Below are 27,815 nucleotides of genomic sequence, written 5' to 3' on the forward strand. Positions count from 1 at the left end.
ATTGGTTGGTCAGGCAAGCCTTATTGTCCTAATCATAAAAGTGGACAGATTTTGCTACTAGCTGCAGATTCTTAGGTGAGAAAACAACAGATTATCTGGCATCTTTAAATAAATTCAAGTCTTCTGGCTAAGGAAATTAAAGCTTTGGGTCAGGAGAGGACTCCCAGGGCAATTGCTATAATCTTAAAGAAATCATGGGTTAGAGGAGGGTAGACTGGAGTCAGACAAATAATGTATATCTCCTTAAAAAAAAAAAAAAAAGAGGAAAAAGAAGGGAAGGGAAAGAAGGTAGGAGGGAGGGATGGGAGAAAGGGATGAAAGGAGGGATAGAAGCAGGGATGAAGGAAGGACAAATCTATGATTACGACACTGGTCCAAGAGAGAAGTCTAGATTGGGTTAATAAACTGATGCTTTTGTAAACTCTTGGCACACTTAGAATGAGAAGAGCATATCAGGGCTTCAGCAAGACATATGGCATTTTCTTTTTTACTTACTTATAATCATACAGTTAGCTGATCAGTAACTGAAGGAACAAAGCCTGCACGTTGATGGTTGACTGTCAAATGTGCTCACATCCATTTCCAGTCTGTACTCTGGTGTGATGCTATGGTCTGTCTCCTTGGTCCTGACTTTTTCAAGTCTTAGTGATTAGTGAGTTTGGGTAGTAGAGCAAGGTGGTTAAGAACACAGATTCTGGAGCCAAATTTTTGGGTTTTGACTCATGTCTCTGCCACTTATTAGCTGTATTATTCAGAGTTCCCCACAGAAACAGAACTGACAGGAAACAGGTATATACACACAGAGAGAGATTAATTATAGAAATTGGTTCACACAACTGTGGGGATTGGCAAGTCCGAATTCTGTGGGGCAGCTTATAAGCTGGAAACGCTAATGAAGGTTTCAATGAATTCCCCAGGAAAAGACAGCTGGCTCAGCAGAGCTTGAAAATTCTTCTGACTGCTGAAATCCTCAGTTTTTGCTTTAAGGCCTGCAACTGATTGGATGAAGAGACTCCTCTCATTGCTGAGGGTAATCTCCTTTGTTGATTATAGGTATAGTCAGCCATAGATGCAATTAACTGACTATTTAATCCAGCAAATAGCCTTACAGTTACAATCACGTCAGCGTTTGCTTGACCAAACAACCGGGCGCCCAAACCTAGCCAAGTTGACAAACTAAATTAACCATCACATCAGCTCTGTGACCTTAGGCAATTTACTTAACCTCTTTGTACCTCAAAATCTCTGTAAAATGGGGATAATTGTTATCATAGGATAATAATATCTATCTCAGTGATTTATTGTGAATATTAAGTGAGTTAATCATACTTAAAATGTTTAGTAAAAGGACCAAGACATAAGAAGGGGTAAGTGCTTCCTAATATCAACATCAGTAATAATAATATATAGAGGATATGCTTGTCAAATTTATTGAAGAACAGAAATTGGAGAAACAAAGTTATTGTGAGATACAAATTAATAAAGCAGATTGAAGCCAACAAGATGAAATTTAATACAGAGAAATGTGAGTTCTGTATTGGAATTCCCAAAAGTTAACTGGATTCAGCTGCCTTATAGCTCAAAATGAGTGAGGCATTTATTCATCAGTCCTTAAGCATCAGCTATGCCAGGCATGATGTAAAGTGCTGTGTAAGAGAAAGAATGAGAGCAAAAACAAGAGAGAGACATTCAGTTTGAGGTTGCATCAGTGGGATCATTGGGAACACATTTTCCAAAGCAAGTAATCTGCTTCTCTGCCTTACCACATCTTGAATACTAGATTCAATTCTAGATGCCACAGTCAAAGAGAGACACTGACAAACTGCCAAATGTGTAAAGAATATCAAGCAGAGTGGTGAGGGGATTTGTAAACATGGCTTGTAAGAAAGTGCAAAAGATCAGAGTTGCGTGGCCAGGAAAGGATAAGGGGGGAAGGATAACAACGGGTTTGCTCTAACAGTCCAAGTTTATGCCTATGTCCCAGCATAATTGCAAGTCGTGTTCTAGTTCATTCTTAAAATGTCCCAGTTTGGACAATAAAAACGTGATCACTCTAAGGATGGACTTCAAACATTTTAAGGGCTGTTCTGATAAATGTGAATTAGACTAATTCCTGACCCAAGTCTCTCATTTGTACGTGACAGCAATCTGATTTGAACTGTCTTAAGCAAGCAAGAGGGATTTACATAAGCAAATTGTGGGAAAGGCCAGGGCAGAGTTGGCCGGCTGGAGAGGGAACTAGAACCAGGGCTTCCTCTTTCCCTCTCTCTGACTCTAGTCCCTGCTTCTGGAGCAGACGTCACCTCCTGCTACAGGGAGCTCTCGACTGTCATCCATTAAGCTTTGTAACCAGAGAAAAAGGGAGACTCTTTAATGTCAGCTGAGTATCAAAAAATTCTCAGAAAGGACTTCACCTCACCGTGCTTGGTTCATGGACAAGGTGAGGAGTGAGACAGGGAGGCATGCAGAGCTGACTAACATAACAGCCACTCTACACTGCTATCAGTGGGTAAAGGCACAAAGAAACAGACTGTGGCTCATGCTACCACAGGGGCAACCTCATGAAAATGAGTTTCTGATCACTGGAGGTGTTTAAGTAGAGGCTGGGTGATATGTGGCAGAGAAGGTTCATGTTTTGGGTTTAAAATTTGACTAGAAAGTCTTTAAATTTCCATGCAATACCAAGATTCCTTACTTGTATGAATTTTCCATATGCTGTTTTGCATAATTAATTACAGAGAATCCAATTCTGAGGAAAAGAGACAACATAATCACCGCTTCAAAAAATCATATTGAATCCCTAGGTATCCAAGGATGTAATCCAAAGTTATATAATCAATGTAAACAGTGTTCTCTAGACCCCTTTTTGTGATCTGCAATTCTGTGATTCCATAAAACCAATCATATCAAAGTAAGAATGTTTTCTTCTGTGGTGCACAGTGTAACTCAGACCATTCAAAAATCACATTTGTACCAGAGGCAAGGAGAAATTTCTGAGTCAGCAATAGTGAGAGCTGCAGTTGTGGAATATAAATGTTAATTTAAGGGTTGATGAGCTGTCTCTCCAAACTTTGTTCAGTCTCTTCTAAAAGCTGACAAAGCAGGGAGACGAAATGATAATCTTGAGTGATGTGTGCTTGCCTACCTTTTGTTGTCAGATTTTAATCCTTAAAGATAATTTCTAGTTCTTCTACCTTGCTTTGAGTCCATTTTTTTTTTCTCTTTGTTCCACCTTCTGTGGTGATGGAGAATAGATCACCATTCCTCAAATAATGTTTCGTTGCTTTCTGTGAGATGATTCGATCCCCTCAGCCATCTCTTGGATTCCTTTTACCTTTTTTTTTTTTTTTTTTTTTAAATGCATCCTACCTTCCAGAGAACTACTTTATGGTTTTCAAGGGCTACATTTGAGCTGAGTGTACCCAGAGGTGGAAATGTTTTCTTGTCAATTAAAGCTGCATCACAGGTTCCATGTTCATTGTATGGTTCAATTTGACTCCTACATCTACACTCTACACCAGTTCTCCTATGCCTTATATACTCCATAGCCTTTTACCTAAAAGAATCTCACTGCAATTTAAATAATACATTGTTCTTAAGGTTTCTCTGCAGTCTGTCATGGTAATTTAAAATTCGATCTCATAGTAGAATTGGGAGGTATCCTTTTCCAAGATACCTGCATCCAGCAAACGTAAACCATCCAGTGAAGCTGAGTCTATCCCTCCTGCTTTACCAGAGGACACTGAAGCCCAGGAAGGGTGTAAATTGCCAAGGTCACACACTTAGAGGGTGACAAAGATCGGATTTTTAGTGTAGTATAACTGATTCAAAGCTTAGAACCTTTCCACTCTATCTTGCTGCTTTGATACCTTCCTCCACAATCCTTGCATATTTCAACCAGTTTCCCAGTTTTTTGGAATTAATGACCTGTAGTCAGCTGTTTTCTCTCTTACTCACCACGTCTAATCAATCATCAAGTCCCATTGATTTCTCCTTAAAGATTTTTTTTTTCTTTTCATCTAGTTCCTTTTACTTGTCAACATCAAGTTGAAGTCTTTTTCATTTTACCCACTGCCTACTGTAGTAGCCTTCTAAATTGTCTCCTAATTTCAATAATCCAATCATCCTTCTAAAGCATCTTATCATTCTGTGGGCCCCCCTCTCCAAATATTCCCTCACTTCTCATTGCCTAAGTAAGGAAGTATCAATTCCTGTTCCTGACCATCCAATTCCCTACCAATTTGATTCTTACCCTCTTCCATCCTCATTCATAACAGTGCTTCCCTTTCCAAGTAAACTCCTCATACGCTTACTTCTCTTTCTCCAGCCTTTTGTTCCTTTCTGGAAGGGCTTTTTCTTACCTTTTCCCTTATATAAGTCCTACCTGTCCATAAGGAATCAGGTCTAGTCTCACTCCTGTTTCTTTATCTAGACTGTAAACTAGTCTCCAAATTCCTTGCAGGACCTAGAACTGTATCTGACTCTGATGCCTAACAAGTGTTTGCTGATAGTCATTAATTTATCTGGTTTGTCATGATTATTATGATACCTGCTCTTTAATTGCAATCCTCGGCTGTTCTGTAGCACCCACAGTTTAAAGTATTTTGGACTGGATGGTAACAACAGTGAGTATCACCGTCTTAGAAGGAATGTAGGCTGTCATCTAAAGAAAATTGTTAATATTCAGTGTTATGGTTAGGTTCATATGTCAACTTGGCCAGGTGATGGTACCCAGCTGTCTGGTCAGGCAAGCACTGGCCTAACCATTGCTGCAAAGACATTTGTGGCTGGTTAATAAACCAACAGGCTGGTTTATTAAATCATCAGTCAGTTGGCTACAGCTGTGACTGATGACTCAACGAAGGGCGTGTCTTCCACAATGAGAATGCAGTTGGCTGGATTTAATCCAATCAGTTAGTTGAAGACTTTTAAGCAAAACAGATAGAGGACCTTCATTTCTTCTTTGGCTGCCCAGAGAAGCGTTTCCTGAGGAGTTCATCAAACATGTTCATTGGAGTTGCCAGTTTGCTGACTGCCCTATGGATTTTGGACTCGTGCATACCCACAGTTGCATGAGTCACTTTTATAAATCTTAAATTCATAGATATCTCTCATTGATTCTGTTTCCCTAGAGAACCCTAACTAATACATTCAGACAATATGGAATTGTTGTGAACCAAATTCCTTCCCGATAATGAGGCTGTCTGCTATAATCCCACTTCCTAGCTAAGGCAGGTATACTCATTTGCAGCAACAAGTAACAGGAGTGTGCATGCACGCACATACACACACACACAAACACACACATCTACCCCTTGCAACATTAAGAGACAATCAGTAACAATTTCCTTGAATGTTAAATCCATAGTGGCTTACAGACCCATACCTTGTTTTAGCTCTGCTGGCACTTACTTAGTTTTCTGGGAGAAAATTGTTTGGGAAAGGAGTGGAAAACCCTTTTTCTTCCTGTTCAATTTTAGGGTTAAAATGGTGAAACTTTTCTCATCAGTCTCTCCAGGTGCTTTGATTGTCTACTGTTTCAAGGGTAGAAATGAAGCTTTACTTCCTCTTCCTCTCTTTTTTTCTGCTGACACCCTGAAGGTTTAAGAACACTGATCAGTGGGACTGAGGTATGAGTAGTTCAGGAAGTTGTTTAGAAGTGGAAATCTTTCCTCAAAGGCAGTGAATAAAATGCACTTGGCACTTCTCAGCTCCAACAAAGAAACCCAGCCATTAACATGGGAAAGCCTCCTGTTTGCATTTTTTAACCGCTGAGCTGACATTTGTACCTTTTGGAGGAAAGTGAAGGGCATCTCATTGCTTCCTTGTTTAAATCAGCCTGGAAATAATGGGGCTGATAGGGAAGTAGGGCTAATTGCCTTTGTCTCCTATTCAGCAGATAATGGTGGTCCATGTGGAGTGTTAAAGGCCAGGCAGCCACGGTGACCTGGAGATGACTTCATTCTTCCGAGGTTTATCAAAGGCTCCTGTCAGTCAAACTCCTGCTGGGAAGCTGGGGAATGGCCATCTGGTTCACTGTTAATCAGAGAGGAGAAAGGAGAGTGAGGAGGTGAAAAATCTCGCTGTCAGTTCTGAGCCGGGTGGAAGGGCGACGTGTTTGGAGGTGAGTTGAGTGCCTCTTATACAAAAGCACATGGAAGAAAGAAATGTGCCGATTTCTGTGCATGAGGCAGGGATACTGGGAAGGGGAGGCGAGCGAGATGGGTATGGAGAAGAGGAGAGAGAGGATGCGTGGGATGGAGACTTTTATTTAAGCCAGTGTGATCATCTTGAATCGATTTTAAGTGGAAAGACTGAAGGTCACTCATGCTGCTAACCATGCGGGGAAACGACTGAATTGTTTTCCTGGCTGTGGTGAAGAAAAGGGAGTAAGTGGCTCGCAGCAGGGAGCTGATTTAATTTAAAGCACAATGTTTCTGTTCTGAAGCCAGGATTCTCTCATCCTGGCCATGTTGATTACAAGCACTAACAAGGTATTCCAGGAAGCACTCCCAGGACGTCTTCCCCTCTCCCCCCACCCCAAGTCAACGGCTGGTGAACTCAGATTTCATAGGGCCCCACAGCGGGATCTCCCCAGAGGGCAGCCACTCAGAAAGCCTTCCATCACAGGGAGCTCTGCTCCTCTTGCCACCCAGGTTTGTCCATTTTAATGTGAGAATTCATTCCTACCAGCAGCTGCAGTCTACCCAGCCATATGAAGCCTGGCATTTTTACTCCCTCTACAGTGCAGGTTTCGATGATCAGTGGTCTGTAAGCAGAGGGGCTTCCTTTTGACCTGTGCTGTCCTCACCTGCCTGTCCTTTCTTCCCAGAACCTAGCATCACATGAGGCCCTCAGTCCATGCCCTGTGCGTACAGTGGGCTTTTTTTTTTTCGTAGACATTAACAAAGGGGGCAAAAAGAGGTTCACCAGGCCAACAATTTAATTGCCTCCAACACAAGTCTCGCTTCACTGTAGAGCCCACCACTGTGCCAGGAAAATGGAATTGTGAATATACTTGCTTTTCTGGCTATTTAAAGTGGAGAGGGGCTTTGATCATTTAGGAAAGAAGCAAATAGAACATAGAGGAAAACTAGGAGTGGGGGTAAAGAGAGAAATTCATGCTCCATTTTATTTAAAAAAAACTTTATTATAGAAACTAATGAAATACACTAAAGTAGAAAGACTAGTAAGTATGAACTTCCCAAGAACCACTCAGCCAGCATAACAATTGTCAACACATGGTGAATATTTTTTCATCTATACACACCCCACCACCACCACTGCCTCTTCTACCCTTGATTATTTTTTAATTTTCTCCCTAACTTTTTATTTTACAAATTCAAACCTATAGAGTAATTGTAAGAATATTACAAGAATAGCCATGCATCATACCTTCATATAGAATGACCAGTTGTTAACATTTTGTCACCTTTCCCTTTTTGTTGGTCTGTCATACTATATCTGTCTATCCATCTACCCATCTATCATTGATTTACCAATAATATATCATTAGTTTTCTTCTTGAAACATTTGAAAGTTAGTTGTATGCTCACTGACACTTCATTTACTAATACTTCAGTATTTATCTAAGAACAAGGACATTCTCCTTCATAAATACAATACAGTTATCACATTCTGGATATTAACATTAATACAATAATCTTACCTAATAAATAACGTATATTCAATTTTTCCCCATTGTCCCAATGTATTTCTTTACACTCGTGTGTGTGTGTGTGTGTTTTCCCCATTAGATGATTTGGTGAAATTTAGTTGTCATATCTTGTTAGTCTCCCCTAGATTCCCTGGACATTTTTGTCTTTCATGCCATTCAGCTGTATTGGGGTTAATGTCTTGCAAATATGTATTTAATCTCTGTTATGTTGAGATAGAGGATTATGATTATTTCTGAATCTGGTGTCATCATGGACTCATAAATGTTTACAATGTTGTTAGCAGAGATAGAGAATTGGGGAGTTGATAAAATCTGGAATTTTCTAACTGACATCTCCTGAGATATTTGGGTGGAAAAAGGTATGGTAAGATGTCAGCTCATTCAAATAAATTAGTCTCACCTTAGGGGAACATTTCACTTCTGCCTTTTGAACCATTCTTGAAAGTAGGGCAGGGGTGCCTTTTGCAATAGAGTAGAAATGGAAAACTACCTCCCTCCTGGGACATCCAATTGGCTCACTCCAATGTGAGTGTAAATATATTTTAGAATATACATTATTTTATTTTGTAAAACACCTGAGAGACAGGATGAATCCCATTCATATGTGAAGTAATGGAATCCGGAGACATCTAGAATTTAAGATACCTGGAGGGTGAAGAGGGTCTCCTATTTGTTGACTTCTCCCCAAAACCTTGCAACTACTTAAGGATATTCTATTCATTCTACTAATGTGAATAGTCATTGAGAATGCAGGATAATTCCTAATTATGTGTTTTGGATGGTAATAGTAAAGGATCCTGATGTAGTAGAATCCTCTCACCATTAAGAATGTATTGTGGTTTTTGTGCATACAATAGTATATGTTACAATTTTTGAGAGGCAGGAATATCAGTCTATTAAAATGCTCTCTTAGGCCTGTTCAAATATGTAGTTCTAAAAACCATCTCAAAAGTGGTTAATATCCTCAAGTTTGCTTTTTGGAAGCAGGTAGAACACAGACTTGCCTATTATCTATTATCATAAGGTAACAGACAATGTTACCCTGAACTATTTATTATCTGACAGTTTAAATAATGATGTAAGGGTATTAGGCTATAATTTTTTAAAGATTGTCTGGCATTTTAAAGGTTTATCTATTATGTTTGTACTGGTCAGCTCTTTGGGAATGAAAACAAAAACATTTTGTTCAAATTTGTTTCATTTAGTTGATGAAAGAGGTCTTGCTGGGTCTTGCCAACTGGAACATTAAATAATAATGATGACGATGATGAACTTCTTTTTTTTTAAATTCCCCTACCTTGTACCTGAAAGTGTTACCCTGAAGGACCCCTGTGGTAGCCAGCATTTTATACAAGAGCCTGTGGGACTTTTGCCACCATACAGTATGTATTCATTGGCTTTAAAAAACAGTCAAAACACTGAGTCCTGGGACATGGGGCCATGATGTAACACTGAAACAGTGCTGCCAGGGAAAAGCCAGTACTTGCCTTCCATGAGCTTTCAAGATGCCCTTGCTTAGAGAAAGGCAAATTCAGGGCAGTGGTGTTGGAGAAATGAGAGGATGAGATCACGGGAGAAGACGAACTGTGTTTTGCTGCATTATTTACAGAAACTGTGCACCTGAATTGCTTTCTTTGCTTTTTATTTTATTTTGTCTCTCTTTTTTAACAAGCTTTGCTTAGCTGGGCCATGGATTGTCTGGGTTATTTTATTTTTAAATGTGGTTTGAAATTACATCATCATTCATTCTGTTTCTGCCCATCTTCTTGGGAACTCATGGAAAAGAGAGGTTGTTTTCATTCCATTTGGTGTGTCTTGGAAAATCAAAATAAAAAATTTTCCATACAGTTTTCTTTGACTGATGACAACATTTTATAGGCTTCTGGGATTACTTTGAAGACTCATCTAGCAAATGTCTTCATGCTTATGTTGTTTAGGTAACAAAATTTCTAGTAGGAAGGAGGTTGGGATGAGTTGGTATTTGGCAAATATCGGGAATAGTGGAGGTGGCCATTTGCCCCAAGTTGCTGGGAGTTCAGTCTGTATTTCTACCTTCATCTCTTTTGGATTAGTTTTCTCCCTGGTAATGCTGCAGCTGAGTAAATCTGAGGGGCCCACCCTATCTCTTAAGTCCATGGTAGCCTTCTGCCTTTCCTTCCCCAACTACCGAAAACCCCAAGAAAGCAATTTTTTTCTTCATTGTTTATTTCTCATCCAAAAGAAAAATGTATGTGCTCCAGGTCTTGTTCTTTTTTATCCAGGTGGAAATAATAGTAGGTAAATAATGAAATAATGAATTGCCTAATTTTTTATTTACCTAAAATACCTAAAATTATGTACCAAAAATAATAGTAGGTAAATAAAGATTAAATGAAAAATTTCCAATGAAGTGCTGATGGACTAGCAATGCATTAATAGATTGTATCTCTGTATTTAAAAGTTTTAATTGGACTGCAGGAGATTCAGTGCTTTAATCTACATATGTTTGGTTTTGCAATGAAAATCTAGGAGTAAATTATTGGGTAAGGCAGTCACTCAGACAATGAGGAACCCAAAATGGAACTAGCAACTGCCATGGGAGTCCCATTATCAGTTTTTCTAGGACCTGGTTGGATCTCAAGATTCAAGGTCAGGTTCATCAAATAGGGTGATTTGTGTCCAGCTAGGATGGTTGGAGCTACCACAAAGGAATGTGATGTGTGTCATTGTCATACTGCTCCCAGGCATTAACAGCTTCCTGCTTGACCATCTTATCCTTCCAGGATGTTGAGAACCATGGCTCTTTATTCTAATGGTGGGGATTAGCAGGACGATCAGCAAAATTGACCCATTCCTATCCTGGGCATCATGTCTCAAGGGTATCTTTGGTGCAATCCACTATTGTAGCTGGTGTTCAATTGTCATTTAGATAGATTATATGGGGCCAGGCAAAAGCTGAGGCTGCCAATATGGCAGTGAGGCCATATACACGTGAATCCAAGGGCAGGCAGGTAGGAATGTGAACTTAGAAATAAATCTAAAATTTCAAGTTATGGTGGAAAGGCAGGCACAATTGTCCAAAGTCCAATTCAAGTTCAATGTCTGGAGAATCCAGTAAACTGGAGGGTAGAGATGATGGAAGACCTACAGGGCAGATTTAAGAGGACAGATTCCTAAAAGAAGTATCATAAACACAGAAATTGGGAGCTTGGATAAAATCACTGTGGGACCTGGAAAAAATGTAGGAATCTAAGTTGGAGGAGTTCTAACTACCATTTTAGGAGGCAGCCAGCAAGATAGATTTAACAGTGGTCAGCAACTGCCCTAGGGCATCTCACCTCTGGCTTTCCTTGAGCTGGGGTTGGACCTGGAATTTGGAAGAGGGATGCATGTGTGTGGGTTCAGTTAAGTGATCTCAGTTGCTATGTTAAAAGCAAAGGAGAAGGGTATTATGGGGAGATAGGAAACATTTACAGCATCCAAAGGAATTACATTTTGACATTAGGATTCTTGGTCCTATGTCCAGCTTCTGGGAATAGGGTCTGGCCTTGTGTTGCTCCTGAAATTGTACCTAGTTGTAAGAAATGGATTCTACTTTACAGGCTTCTCTAAGAAGCCAGGTCTCTGCTCTGAGGCAGACCTCACAGCCCCTAGACCCCTGGAAGGGGAAGACCACGTCCGATGCATCTGCCCCCTGTGATTCAGGGAGGACACTGGTTCAATTTGCCTTTTCTGTGAGTTGGGCCTGCCTGCCTCCCTAGAGCTGGGGAACAGGAGGCAGAAAGGATCTGGGGAATCGGCAGTTGCCTTGGTTTCCAAGAAATGTCTCTACCCTTCAGCTGGTTTTGAAAGTAACAGTCTGTTTCACTTGAAAAGGGACTGCATGCTGAGTTCTCCTCTCAGCTTATAAATTATTCTGTATTAAAACTGGCAACAGTTTCATTTTCGCTGTGTAAACATGAAGCAGCCCAGAATGGGAAGGGGATTGGAAGGGCTTGCTGCCAGGCCCCAGCAGAGACGTGGGAGCCAGCTCTTTGAGTGCTGGCTGGTGTTCCCACTAACATGAGGGTGGGTTCCCCAACACCTGTCTGCAGCAGTCAGGCCCCCGTGATCGTGAATACCACTGCCACCGGGGTTGGCTTTGTGCTAGATGAAGGACGTGGTCAAATCAATGCTGTGATTCAAATAGCCCTGAGGAAGCCGCTGCTTCTTTAAAATGTCCAGTGGCCGGTCTCTGTGTCTAAGATTCTGTTATAGATTGATTTGTGGGGTTTATGATGTAGTATCAAGAATCGTCTGATCATCATTGATCATAAATACACTATAGATGGAATCACATATTCATTTCATTAACCCTTTCATTGACTCGGCAAACATTTACACACCTTCTGTTGTGTGCAAAGCTTCTCATTCCCAAATTAAAGTTTCTGTTGCCGTTATTGGCCATGAGGAGCTCAGCATGAACTAATTCATCAGTGATTTTAGTCATCAGACTTAATAAGGGCAACTGAGGGTAACAACTTGGATAACTCGGTAAACCTAAATTTGTAGTGAGGATCAGGGTAGAGGGAAGACCCTCTAGCCAGTGATGTATCCAGAAGGGCCAGGCCCAGGTGGGACCTAGATTGGGGACAATACGGGGGCATTGGTGGGAAGAAGGAAAGAGTTGGGGATGTCCGTGAAGGAAAGGGAAATGGAGAATGTAGAAGGAAGCAACAGCAACAATAACTCATGTTTTGCTACACAGTTTTGTTTTAGAGACTAGTTGTATTTGCATGAACTTGTGGAGTGGAAATCTCTTTAAAACACTGGGGTACTTGTAAACATGAAAAATCACTATATTAAAATCCATTTTAAAAGTTAGAATTCTTATTTAGAAATAGAAAAGTGAAAATTTTCAGTTAGATTGTCTATCTGAAATGTGAGGTTTCCTAGAAATTCCTCCAGGACAGTATTTTACAATCTGTTTTAGTTATGATGCTTCTTGCTGTAGGTAACTGGAAATCCAACTCAGACAGACTTAAATAATTTTCCTTATATAGGAAGACTTCAGGTTAGGTTGAATGAACTGTTTAATAATTTCACCAAGGACTGAGCTCTTTCTATCTCTCTACCCTGGTAACCCCAGCATTATTTTATCCGAGGATGATTCTTCCAGTAGTCATGACATGGGTGCAAGCACATCCAGGAGGCAAGTCTTCTTTGTTCACACCAAGTGGAAGAAAGAATTTCTTTCCTGACAGAATTAAATTCCTTCCCTTTGGTCCTAATGTAACTAGGTTCACATGCCAACCCTGGAAACAATAGCCAGGAGAATGTCATCCACTGATTGGCTCTGCCCAGTCTTCTGACCTAATCAGTAAAAAGAACAATGAGATTACATGATTGGCATTGAAGACTAAGTTCCTTATAGTACAGAAGAGGAGAATAGTAGGGAGAGGGATGAAATGGCTTTGGAAGTTAACCACCATGCTCACACCCTAATTTAGTGAAGCTACATACGATTGAGGTGGGAGTAGAAGGCACGGAGCTCCCCCCACTCTTTAGGCCCCTATGTTTCATTCCCTTTTACCCTTCCAACAGTCCCTTGTACTTTCTAGGAACTTGCTGGATTCCAGTTTAAAAACCACTGTCCAGAACAAGGACAGCATCAACCCAAAAAGTCAAGTGAGTACAAAGACTGAGTAATAACCTTCTCCGAGGGTCTATAAATTCTGAGCTTACTTCAAAGTCTCATTTATCTGATGCTCCCTACCTCTGGTCTGCCATACAAATTCATTCTCTCCTGTGACCTGTGATACTGACTTGCAAGGAGAATTGACCAAGAATAATGGTTAGGAAGTGCCTGTCAAAAAACTGAGTCCCCTAAGTAATAATTCCTTTTTAAAAAAATATGGGAACAGCCCTGCTCCAATCAAGATGGCAGAGTGAGGAGTTCCAAGGCCCTGTTCCCCTACAGAAGCTTTGAACAACCAACAAAACTGGCAGAAACATCTTTCTTAAAGGTCCAAAAAGCAAAGAAACGATTATATAATGAGATGAGCACCTAATTAAGAAAAACTGAAAAGAGGAAGGCCCTTGTGGTGCCTGGGCTGGCTCTTACCCCTTCACTTCTCCAGCTTGGCATGGAACTGACCAGGCTCCCAGGGTAGGTCCCTGTTCTCAGTGCCAGACAGGGCAGAGTAACCTTGGGCACAGACTGGGAGCCAGTATGTCTGGGCCAGTCTGTCTGGTGGCAACCTGAAGGACTGAACCATTACACTTATTGTAGGGTTGCCACCCCAGACTTGCCCAGCAAGTTACACGTCACTTACGCTGCAGGAGAGCATTCAGGTTGTAGCTGCCTGGGCAAGGATTTCCAGCTATAGGACATAATAAGGAAGTGCCTGGGACTGTGAGGAAACTATTTCTTAGCAAAGAGGAGACATTTGGATTGTGTAAATGGGCAAATTCCTAGGACAAGGAAATGTGCAAAGCCCAGGACAAGACATATGCACAGAAAGGACTGAGGAGGATATTACCATTTTGCCTTGAGCTAGTCTCTAAACTCATTCTGTGACTAAGCCCTAAAGAAGCACACTTGCACAGGTCAATCTGCAAAGGCTGGGAAAGGTGTTTTCTCTTTTCCCCTTTCTTTTGCTTTCTTTCTTTCTCCCTTTCTCCCTATCTTTCCTTCCTTCCTTCCTTCCTTCCTTTTCTTTCTTTCTTTTTTTTTTTTGTTAGCTTCTGGCATTCAAGGAAAAAACTGTCATATCACTAGCTGAATACAAGCTTAAGGAACAGATGGCTGAGAGTCTAAATTCCAGCAATAACATATGAAAATATCAAAATATCCAAGTTGTAATAAAAGATTACAAAGTTTTTTTTTACAAAGAAATAGGAAGCAATGGCCCATGCCAAAAAGAATATTAAAACATTAGAAACCATCAGTGAGGAGACCCAGATCTGGGTCACACTAGACAATGAATGACTTTTAAAAAATGGTTCTAAATGTCCTCAAAGAGCTAAAGGAAAACATGAACAAGGAACTAAAGGACATTAGGAAAATGATAAATGAACACAGAGAATATTAATAAGAAGACAGAAATTATGAAAAGGAACCAAACAGAGCTGAAGACCACAGTAACAAATTAAAAATTCCTATTGTGCTTCAGCAGCAGATTGGAAGTTGGCAGAAGAAAGAATTAGTGAGCTTGAAGATAAGACAATTTAAATCACTCAGTCTGAGGTGCAGAAGAAAGAAAGAATAAGAAAAAGTGAGCAGAGCCTGAGGAAGCTGTGAGACACTATCAAGCATACCAATATATGCATTGTGGGAGTCCCAGAAGGAGAGGAGAAATGAGCAGAGAGAATATTTGAAGAAATAATGGCTGAAAAATTCCCAAATTTAACAGATATATTATAATCAAGTTGTTGAAGGACAAAGAGAATTCTGAAAGCCACAAGAGAGAAGCAGTGTGTTTGTTATACATGAGGGAGCCTCCATAAGATTAGGTGTCGATTTCTCATAGGTAACTGTAGAGGCAAGAAGACAGTGGATGATATCTTTCATTAAAGTGCTGAAAGCAAAAAATTGTCAACCAAGAATTCTGTGTCTGGTAAAACTGTCTTTCAGAAATGATGGAGACATTAAGACAGTCCCAGATAAAGAAAAGCTGAAGGACTCTGTTGCCACTAGCTTAGCCCTACAAGAAATGCTAAAGGGAGTTCTGTAGGTTGAAAGGAAAGGACAATAGATTGAAGCCACGTAAAGAAATAAACATCTCTGGAAAAGGTAATGATATAAGTAGATATAAATGCCAGTGCTATTGTATTTTTGGTTTGTAACCCCACTTTTAAATTCCTACAGGGTCTAAAAGGGAAATGCATAAAATGTAATGATAAATCAATGGTTTCTTATTCATAATGTATAAATATATAATTTGCGACAAGAACTAGATAAAGGTGAGGGGGCAAAGAGGTATGGAAACGTGGATTGTATATGCTATTGAAGTTAAATTGGGATCAAATCAAACAAGGTTGTTACAGATTTAAGATGTTAAATTTAAGCCCCATGGTACTTATAAAGAAAAGATCAGAGAATATGCAAGCTCTAACAGGAATTAAAGTACAGGTTGTCAGGGAAATGGGGGATTAATGCATAATAGGTATAGGGTTTTTGTTTGGGGTGATGGAGCGCTGCATGATCATGAATGTATTAAACTCACAGAATGGTATACTTGGGAGTGGGTAAGATGGGAGTGGATAAGATGGAATAAGATGTTGTGTATATATTTCTGCAATTAAAAAAAAAAGCCACCAAAGAGAGACAATTAAATGCAATAGGTGATTCTGGACAGGATCTAAAAATGGAAGAAAGGCTGAAAAGTACATTACTGAGGCATATGAAAAATTGGAATATAGACTGTAAGCCTTATATTACTGTTAAATTTCTTGAACTTGGTAACTGCCCTTAAGGTGGTTTCATAGGTGAATATTCTTGCTCTTAGGAAATGTACACTGAGGTATTAAGTGTTCAAGGAGCATGAGCACAACCTACACTCAAATGTTCAGAATATAGATAGACAAATGATGGATGGATGGGTGGATAGATAGATGGATAGATGGATGGACTGATAAATAAATGGATAGTAGATGAATCTGGGTATTGGTGAGGAGGGTTAGGTGAATGTTAAGAGTTCTCTGTGTGGTGTTTGCATTATTTTGGCAACTGTCCTGTAAATTTCAAAATAAAAAACTAAAGAAAAAAAAATTACAGGAGCATAAGAATCCAAAACAGGATCTTATGGGCACTCAGGGATATCTTTTTCTTCATCTGATCCCTTGTGTGCATTACTGGGAAGACAGTTTTGTGGTTTAACATTGGTCTGTCGAGTTCGAAACTTTTTTTTTTTTTTAATGTTCAAGTTTTTGAAAGTAATTAAAGAAGAAAAACTACTTGGAAGTAAATTCTGACGTACTTGTTTATCAAAGTAGTATGGAAATCATGATTTTGGAACTCATGTTTTACAAGTGGGGTTATAGTTCTTAGCCACACTATCTGAATGCACATGTCTTGGCAGCTGCAACCAGCACAATTAAGCCAACAGGAATCAGCAAGGGATCCCAGGACACTGATATTGCCATGGTGAGCTTCACCCCAGGTACCATGCTTCTTGACAAACTTACTTCGTAGGGGCACTGAAAATGGTTAGTTTTGGCCATTTTACAGACAAAATGTTTTTTTTATTATGAAAGTTCTCTTTTACTTCCTGAGAAATCTCTCAGAAATTTCTTTGGTTGACCACTAAGAGGAATTAACTAATCTATGAACTAACCTGTTGTCCACTTTAATGCAGTGATTCCTGCTGCTGTTCTCCTGCCTGCATATCCTATTTGTAGAATCTAGCAATAGTGTTCTCTGCTGTCGAGTACATGTGCTACTGGGGGTCGAATTGAAGCTCATTTGCCTCCTTGTCTCAAATGCATCCCATGCTTTTCCTCCTGCATCACTGGGACTGAACCCTGCATCAACATTTCCCAGGCTTCTTGCCACTTTGCTTCCAAGGAGATACTAGTAGAAGATTGGATGATTGGAGGCTGGAAGGAAAGCAGAAGCCAGTTTATTCCTCCATGACTTTTTGCCTAGGTAGGGTCTCTGTTGTGTCTCCTCAGTGGTTCCTGTTGCCACTAGAGACTTCCACCCTTCACATTCCCAGCAGACTTGACACAGTTCTAGCCTTTACCACCTTTACTGTTTGGATGTACATTCTGACATACTTGTTTGAAAAATTAGTTTGATTTCTTTGCAATCAGGTTTTATAAGTGTGATCACATTTCTCCACTACAACACACCAATGCATGTGTATTAGCAGGTGCAGTCAGTCCCAAGTCACCAGCTCTGGGGCCCTGTTGATATTATCTTCTCTTATTGTCTCTATAGCCCAAGAAGAGGAAGTAGCTGTTTTCAGTTGCTACTCTCCTGCTGCCTCATCTTTCCCAGTTGCTCTTTTTGTTTGGGGCATCTCCAAAGGCATTGGCCTTTGAAACTATTTCCTTCTTTTCCTCCTGTTGAATTTTCTGGTATAGGTTTAACCAATTCTTAGTTGAATCCTAACAAGTACTGTAGGGAAGTATTAGCTTTTTTGATAGATGGTTCTTTTGACATACCCACTGTGCCACTCCAAAGAACTACATTGGTGACAACATTCTTTGAAAATGGGACCATCTCCCTGCTGAAGTCCTTGTTTTCCTTTGTTCCTTTTATGGAAAATTTTATATTTCCACCTGCAGATTACATGTTTTGTTCTGATGCTTGTCCACATATTTGGGGTGGTGAGCACGTGCTTAGAGAGTTGAAGCCCTAAATGAATCAAATAAGCATACAGGCTGTGAAATGGCAGAAACATCAGTGCAATGAGTTCCTCATGTCTCTTCATTTTAGTCTTTGCACCAATGTCAAATTTCACACTAAGTGGTTTAAGTGCTTTTCAATATCAATAATGCCAGTAGAATCTTTGGATTCCAATTTAAATTTAATGAAACAGAATAAAGAAACCATGTGCAAAGTTGCAAGTATGTCTCAAGTTTCCCAAGGTAAAATACTGGTGCACATTGAAAGTTACACATAACCTGTAGTTTTTGACCAAAGATCAGTTGAACTAAAGGGGAGCTGAAAGTTAGTGCTAGTTAAAAACCTCAAAGGGGTTTCAAGTCAAGTACACAGAAGCACAGGCAGACATCCCTGGCAAGGCCTAACTCATTCTATGGTCGGCCATCTTGAACACAAAGATGGGATCACTGAGTGCTTGTCTGTCTTAATGACTGCTTAAATCTCGGAGTGGGTTAGTATATTTATAACTCAGGTGAGCTTTCCATTTGCAAATAATAACTTTGGTCTTTTCCATAGCGAATGCTAAAGTATACTGTAAGGGGAAAGAAAAATATCCATAATTACATTTAAAAAAATCAGAGAACTAGCTATAAATTTTCTTGAAAGAGAATTCAAGTTTTCCATTTTGTTTTTAAGAAGGACTCAGGAAAAGCTTAAATTAAACAATTTTTGCATAGTGTTGCTGACAAAAAACAAAAAAGTTGAGGTTTGACAAGGATGCCCCACTCCTTGTAGAGAGAGGGGTGGGGGAGAGGAAAGAGAAAGGAAGAAGAAAAGAAAGAAGGAAAGGAAAGAAAGGAAATTAAACAGGAAAACATGCAATCACTCTCTGTAACCCCTCCACAAAATAGCATTTCATTTTTTGAGGTATAGTCGAATTTTTTTTTTTTGAATATGCTTTCAAATCCTCGGGGACTTTATAATTTATCAAGAAAGACACATTCTTCCTAATGAAAGGTTACTGACCTTCATGAATGTGACAGTTCAATTACAGCCCATTCATATGCAGAGCAGCGTTGATAAAGGATTTAGGAAATGTGACTAGCATAGCAAAAAAAGAAAAATGTCTAGGAAATTATTATTAGTTTTTTTTTTTTTTTTTTAAACTGTGAAGCAAGAATAATAAATAAGATTTGCTCAGGTAGTAGAACCTTTTCTTCTGTGGCCCACCACCCATTAGATTTGCTTCAATGAATATACTGGCTCTTTTTCTTTCTCTCTTTCTTTTTTTTCTTCCTGATATTTCTGCCTTTTTAATCCTATGAACTGCTAAACCTAACAAGAAAGCCCTTGGATTTCTGTAATGCAGGTCTTTTTCTTGTTCTTTTCCCTTTGACTGGCAGGGAAAGCTGTAACTTGTCTTAATGTTACTTTAAGTGCTTGACTGCTATTTAGATGCTGAGATGGATGGAGAATTAAACTTGGGAGTTCTCACACCCTCAGCCATCCACATGCATAGCCCTATGCCCAAACTCGTGGGTGGCAGACCCTCCAGTACAGCAAATTGCCAAGCCAGGTCCTGGCCAGACTGGCTAGAGCCAGCCCTTAGCCAGTCCTGGGTGAGCCTGCAAGCTGCTGTTTGCTGAGCTCCTCCAGGTATGAAAAAACGTGGTCAGATTGACAGGTAGGCACTTTGTAAATCAGCAGAGAAGGTCACTCAGAGCTCTGTGGAACATTCCGGAACCAGGTTCTTTTTAGCAACTGCTAGTAGGAATTCTCCTCTAAGAATAGATTTTTCAGTAAAAATAAGACAAAATGCATTATAATACAAAATTCCTTCTGGGATATAACCAATATAAATATTTTAAGCTAATTCAAAGTATAATCATTATCTCATTTTAAATATTTTACTTGGAAATTCACATCACATATGTGTGTGGATATGGATGGAGAATCGTAAACTGGACTGGAGGTCACATGGGAGCATATGTGCCCTTTTCACCCGTCATGCCACTGGCACATGTTCAGCGATCATTCAGTATTTCTTGAATGAATCCTTTTTCTTAATGCATTTCTTTTCCACTCCTTGATTTCTGGACAAGCTACATGACCTGATTTTCAATTATTCCTTTAAAATATTTATGTACTCTAATTTTCCCTTATAGGTTTCTTTCTTAGCTATCCCTGGGCCAATTATTTAGCCATAAATCATTTTCAATCATTGTGTCTTTGAATGGAAGTCTACCACAGAAGACTTTCTTTTTTTAAGGAGAGAATTGAAGAAGTAAAAATAAGGAGAAAGGTTATCAGTGTTAATTTAACATATCCCTGAGCCTGACAAAAACAAACGTAAACTTCTTCCTTTAGCTACTAATATATTAATTCGTACCTCTGAAAGTAGGAAACTTCCAAAAAATGGATATCACTAAAGATTACACTGTTGAGTTACACTGCATAACTCAGTTTCTCCACATCTGCTTATCCTGAGCCGTCTTCGGGAAGGCTTTATCAGATTTTTTCATCAACAAATATGGTAGTTGTTTGCATAGAATGGTATTTGAATAAAATCACTTCAAACTACTATTTTTCATTTTACTCAAAATTCTATTTCAAAAAGGTTTATCATTTAAATACAATGCTTCAATTAAGTATTAAATTAAGAACACAATAACTGAAGGGCTACTGGGTGGCCCAAGGTTTAGGTTAGATACAATAAATATTTTACTCTAGATCTATTCTTTCTTCCAATTTTTACTCAGTCCTATGTAAAATGTGACCTATTTTATGTTTAATTCAAAGGGGCAAGATGAGGCATGGTGCACATAATACACACATCTATATATTAAATTTCTTCGATCCTTTGGAAATGAGGAATTGGATAGTAAGACCTCTTGTTAATTTTGAAGGTTTTGCCACTTAATAAACACGGTTTATGTATACTCAGAGTTAAATTTCTATGTTAGCTTTATTTTCTTAAATTTCTATGTTAGCTTTATTTTCTTAAATTTCATTTTACTTTTATTTAGGGGTGTAACACACTCATTTCACATGTTGGAAGCCAAGACTTGGAGAGCTTCTATGCTATACCAAAGGTTGACTATTGAGAATATCTTACCCAAGATAACCTAGGGCTTTTCAGGGAAGGAGCTGGCACTAGGACTACAAAAGGAGCTCAGTCTAGAAGGAGGACATTCAATAAGTGTTGGAGGATGTTGAGCTGCAGAGACTGCCCTCCAAATCTCAGGTATCTCATCAGAACACAGAGGATACTCCACAGAGGATCTTGCAGAATGGTCTTATTTATTATTGCACAGCTTGAAGGACATAGCAATAAGTTAAACCTAGAAGGTGCTCATTAAGAACATCTTTCAATTAATATTTTTCTGTGTTTCAGATATAGACACATTCAGAATTCTGGGAGAGTTTTTTTTGTAGCTTGTCATGTCTGACTCTATGCTCTGGGAAGGTGAATTTTGGAATTAAATCATTCTGAGTATGGAATTGCATGCATTTTACATATTGATATTGGGTCTGATGTTGCTTTTAAATATCCTTTTATACCTTGTTATTTTTTATCTCTCAGAACCATCATTTAATTGCTTAACAGGTTTTCTTGAGGAAATATGACGTATGACGCAATATATTATGTGCTTTACATTTTATGGGGAAAAAAAGAGAGACATACGGATAGTCTATGGTAGAGCAAGCTCTCAAATCTTTGCTTGATTCCAAAATATTTTCACGTAGCCAATTTACTATTACACTTAGCAGCAAGTAACAGGAAATCTAACCCAAAATATCTTAATAAAAAGATTTTATTATCTCATATTACACATGGTCCTGAGGTAGAGTGGCTCCCAGGCCAGATGATTCAGTGGCTCAAAGATATTTTTCCACCTCTCTTCTGTGCTTTCCCCAGTGAATTTGCTAATTCTCCTCATGGTCCCAAGATAGCGGCAGTAGTTTCAGGCATTGCATTTTTTTTTAATCTTATTTTTTTATTGTAGAATATAACATATATACATAAAAATAACTTTCCAAGTGCAATTTAACAGGTAGAGAACAAATTTCAAGTAATATTATAGGTTATAATTCTACAGTTTGTTATTTCCTTATTGTGAAATCTAACATATATACAAAAGGTATAGTTTTCAAATTATAATTTAACAAGTAGCTATACAACATACAAAAAGGTAGTATTTTCCAAAGTATGGTTTAATATGTAGATAAATAGGAAATTTCCAAAGTTATTATGAGTTATAGTACCATAGTTTCAGTTATTTCCTTATTGTGAAATCTAACATATATACAAAAGGTATAGTTTTCAAATTATAATTTAACAAGTAGCTATAGAATGAATTTCAGAGGATTCTGTGAGTTACAGTTCCACCATTTCAATTCTTTCCTTCTATTATAAAACCCTAGCAACTAAGAAAAAGATTATATAAATATTCAGTATTCATAATCCTTTGTTAAATTCCATCTTGTCTGTTGCTACCCCTTCCTCTAGTTTAATCACTTTCCCAATTTTCAGGGATGTCTAGGCAGTGACCACCCTAACCTGTTCATGCTGAAAAGGGGGGTCAAGTTTACAAGCAAAGGGGACACATCTAGTTGATGTTCTTGAAGAGGCTATTGCCTCTGGATTTTAAGACATAGTTGGCATAGGGGCACTCTGAAGGATTTAAGTTTCTGATGAATAAACTTAGTGAGTGAAACTTTTAGAGAGTTTCAGATGGGGATCCGGGTATTCTTTAAGGTTTTCAGGACTGCTGTTGACTTGGGCTTATCATATTGTGGTCATTTGGCATATCTAGGTGAAGCTTGCGTAGGAGTAACCTCCAGGGCAACCTCTTGACTCTATTTGAATTCCTTAGCCACTGAAACCTTATTTTGTTGCCTTTTTTTCTCCCTTTTGGTCAAAAAGGCATTCTCAATCCCTCAATGTCAGGGTCAGACTCATTCCTGGAATCCATGTCCCATGTTGCCAGGAAGGTTCATTCATCTTGGGGGTCCTGTCCCACATCAGGGGGAGGGTGATGTATTTGTTTGCAGAGTTATATTAGAAAGAAAGTCCTCATTTGAGCAACAAAAGAGGTTGGAGGTGACTCCCAGGCATAATTATAGGTGAGCTTAGCCTCCCCTTTACAGTCATATGTTTCACCTGAGCAAGCCTCAATATTGAGGGCTTGACATACAAAGTAGGGGGTTCCTAAGATCACATAGCATATGTTTTATCCATGATAATCCACCCATATCTCACATTATCCTCACTTAGTTGTACAATCCTTATCATTCTCCATTTTAAAAAATTCTCATGACCCAAAACATCTTGTAGATCTTGTCAGCCCTTAATTTTTTGTCCCTAGTATTTGTGTAATACTATCAATGGTATTCCTATTAATTCTAGTCCCTAGTATGCAATGTGTAGATTTTTCCCATGTACCCTCCTGTTGTCGAGTCTCTGTGCTAGTGTCGTACCTTAGAAATATATATTGTGCAAGCACCTACCTATTTTTGTGGTGCTGATCTGTGGGAAACATGCCTTTATACAACCCGTTTCATTCCTATTCACCTTCAATACAACTCTGATACTTAAAATCCCATTAACAAACAATTGTCACCCCAATCCATTACCATACCTTTGAATTCACCATCATTAACATATCTGAACATATTAGATTATCATTTCCCCTCACTAGCTACTGTCTATCACTAGGTCTCCAATATTCTTATAAGACACTGATTTTACATTTTTCAGATAGTTCATAGAAGTCGTTAACATACAATATCTCTCCTGTGTCTGACTTATTTCACTCAGCATTGTATCTTCAAGGTTCATCCATGTTGCCATATGTTTCAAGACCTTGTTGCTTCTTACTGCTGCATAGTATTCTATCATATGTGTATACCACATTTTGTTTATCCACTAGTCCGATAAAGGACCCTTGGATTATTTCCATTTCTTGGCAATTGTGAACAATGCTGCTATGAACATTGGTGTACAAATGTCTATCCATGTCACTGCTTTCAAATCTTCTGGGCATATACTGAGAAGTGAAATTGCCGGATCATAGAGCAATTCATACCTAGTTTCTGCCAAACTGTTTTCCAGAGTGTACTATTATACAGTCCACCAGCAATGAATAAGAGTTCCATTTACTCCACATCCTATCCAGTATTTGTAGTTTCTTGTTTGTTATTGGTGTGAGATGATATCTCACTGTGGTCTTGATTTGCATCTCCCTAATAGCTAGTGAAGGTGTACATTTTTTCATGTGTTTTTTAGTCATTTGTATTTCCTCTTTGGAGAAGTGCCTTTTCATATCTTTTGCCCGTTTTATAATTGGACTGTTTGTACTATTGTCATTGAGTTGTAAGATTTCTTTATATATGCAAGATATTAGTCTCTTATCAGATACATGGTTTCTAAATATTTTCTCCCATTGGGTTGGCTGCCTCTTTACCTTTTTGACAAATTCTTTTGAGGTACAGACACTTTTGATTTTGAGGAGTTCCCATTTATCTATTTTTTCTTTTGTTGTTTGTGCTGTGGGTGTAAGGTCTAAGAAGTGACCTCCTAATACTACGTCTTGAAGATGTTTCTCTACTTTATCTTCTAGGAGTCTTATGGTACTCTTTTATTGAGATCTTTAGATCCACTTTGAGTTAATTTTTGCATAAGGTGTGAGGTAGTGGTCCTTTTTCATTCTTTCTGTTATGGCTATCCAGTTCTTCCAGCTCCATTTGTTGTAGAGACTTCTATGTCCCAGTTCTGTGGATTTAGGGGCCTTATCAAAGATCAGTCGACCACAGATCTGGAAGTCTGTTTCCCAACTCTGAATTCGATTCCATTGATCAATATGTCTGTCTTTATGCCGGTACCGTGCTGTTTTGACCACTGTAGGTTTGTAGTAGGCTTCAAAGTCTGGAAGTGTAATTCCTCCCATTTTGTTCTTCTTTTTTAGGATGTTTTTGGCAATTTGAGGCCACTTTCCCTTCCAGATAAATTTGATAACTAGCTTTTCCAAGTCTGCGTAGTAGGTTGTTGGAATTTGGATTGGGATTACGTTGAATCTGTAGATCAGTTTGGGTAGAATTGACATCTTAAGAATATTTTGTCTTTCTATCCATGAGCATGGAACATTTTCTCACCTCTTTAGGTCCTGTTTTATTTCTTTTAGCAAAATTTTGTAATTTTCTGTGTAGAGGTCTTTTACATCCTTGCTTAAGTTTATTCCTAGGTACTTGATTTTTTTAGTTACTACTGTGAATGGATTTTTTTTTGATTGCCTCTTCAGTTAGGACTTTACTAGTGTTATAGAAACATTACTGACTTATGTGCATTATTATTATATCCTGCCAGTCTGCTGAATTTTTTTATTAGCTCAAGTGGCTTTGTGGTTGAATTCTCAGGATTTTCCAAATATAAGATCGTATCATGTGCACATAATGAGAGTTTTACTTCTTTCTGTCCAGTTTGGATAGCTTTTATATGTTTATCTTGGTGAGTTGCTCTAGCTAGAACTTGTGGCACTATGTTGAATAATAGAGATGACAGTGGGCATCCTTGTTTCATTCCTGATCTTAGGGGGAAGGCTTTCAGTTTCTCACCATTGAGTACTATGCTGGCTATGGGTTTTTCATATATGCCCTTTATCGTATTGAGGAAGTGTCCTTCAATTCCCACCTTTTGAAGTGTTCTTATCAAAAAGGGATGTTAAATTTTGTCAAAAGCTTTTTCAGCATCTATAAAGAGGATCATTTGATTATGTGTTTAATTACATTGATTGATTTTCTTATGTTGAACCACCCTTGCCAGGAATGAACCCCATGTGGTCGTGGTGTATATAATTCTTTTAATGTGCCTTTGGACTCGTTTTGCAAGTATTTTGTTTAGGATTTTTGCATCTATATTTATTAGGGAGATTGGCCTATAGTTTTCCTTTTTTGTGGTGTCTTTATCTGGTTTTGGTAGAGTGATATTACCTTCAAAAAATGATTAGGTAGTGTTCCTTTTACTTCAGTTTTTTGAAAGAGTTTGAGCAGGAATGGTGCCAATTCTTTTTGAAAAGTTTGGTACAATTCCCTTGTGAAGGCATCTGGTCCTGAGCTTTTATTTGTAGGTAGAATTTTTGATGACTGATTGGATCACTTTGCCTGTGATTGGTTTGTTGAGGTCTTCTATTTCTTCTTGAGTCAGTCTAGGTTTTTCATGTGTTTCCATGAAATTGTTCATTTCCTCTAAGTTGTCTTGCTTGTTGGCATACAGTTGTTCGTAATACAGTTTTATGATTTTTATTTTTATTCCCCTTCTCATTTCTGATTCTGTTTGTTTGGGTCTTCTCTCTTTTTGACTTTGCCAGTCTAGCTAAGGGTCTGTCAATCTTGTTGATCTCAAAGAACCAATTTTTGGTTTTATTTATTCTCTCTGTTGTTTTTTTGTTCTCCAACTCATTTATTTCTGCTTTAATATTTGTTATTTCTTTTTGTCTACTTGCTTTAAGATTAGTTTGCTGATCATTCTCTAGCCTGTTCAGTTGTTCAGTTAGGTCTTTAGTTTTAGCTTTTTCTCGCTTTTTTATGCATGCATTTAGAGCTATAAATTTCCCTCTCAGCACTGCCTTCGCTGCGTCCCACAGGTTTTGATATGTTGTGTTCTCCTTTTCGTTAGTCTCTAGATATATACCAATTCCCCTTGCAATTTCTTCTTTGACCTACTGGTTGTTCAGGACTGTGTTGTTTAACCTCCATATATTTGTGAACAATCTTGCTCTTTGGTGGTTGTTGATTTCTAGTTGCATTCCATTATGGTCAGAAAATGTGCTTTGAATAATTTCAGTCTTTTTAAATTTATTAATACTTGTTTTATGCCCCAGTGTATGATCTCTCCTGGAAAATGTTCCAAGGGCACTATAGAAGAATGTATGTCCTGGAACTTTGGGATGTAATGATCTATATATGTCTATTAAGTCTAATTCATCTATCATTTTGTTTAGGTTCTCAGTTTCCTTATTGGTCTTCTGTCTAGTTCTATTTATAGAAAAGAGTGGTATATTGAAGTCTCCCACTACTATTGTTCCCTTCAGTTTAGCCCATGTTTGTCTCATGTATTTTGGAGCTCCTTGATTGGATACATAGTTGTTATTTCTTCTTGATAAATTATCCCTTTTATTAACATATAGTCTCCTTTATCTCTTATGACATCTTTGCATTTAAGGTCTACTTTGTCTAATATTATTATAGTTACCCCAGCTTTCTTTCTTTTTTTTTTTTTTTTAAGAAATTTTATTTTGAAATAAATTCAAACTTACAGGAACAGTTGCAAAAACAGTACAAACCCCATACATAGAACTCCAGCATACCCCGACCCCCCTCACCTGATACCCCTGATCCACCACCTTTAACATCCTGTCACACCACCATTTCTTTTTTTCCCTCCCTCTCTCCCTCCGTCCCTCCCTCCCTATCTATCATCCATCATCTATCGCTCTGTCCTCTGAACATATGAGAGCAAGCTGCACACATCTTTGAACAAACACTGTAATTCACATATACCTTTCCCATGGACAGGAACTTTTATGCAATCCCATTAAGCGCAGCTAAGAAGTTCAAGAAATTCAACCTTGATACAAAGCTTACACTCTATATTTCCTTTTTTTTTTTTTTCCTTATGTCCCATCTGTGTCCCTTTCAGCCTCCTCTCCTCCATCCTCAGATCCCATCCAGGATATCATCCTTGGCATTTAATTGTCATCTATTTAGACTGTCTTTTTTTTTTTTTTTTTTTCAGTTGTGGAAACCTATACACAGCCTAAGGCTTCCCATTCCAACCCCTCCCTAGCA

Source organism: Choloepus didactylus, chromosome 7 (assembly GCF_015220235.1).
Source record: "Choloepus didactylus isolate mChoDid1 chromosome 7, mChoDid1.pri, whole genome shotgun sequence".
Lineage (NCBI taxonomy): Eukaryota > Metazoa > Chordata > Mammalia > Pilosa > Megalonychidae > Choloepus > Choloepus didactylus.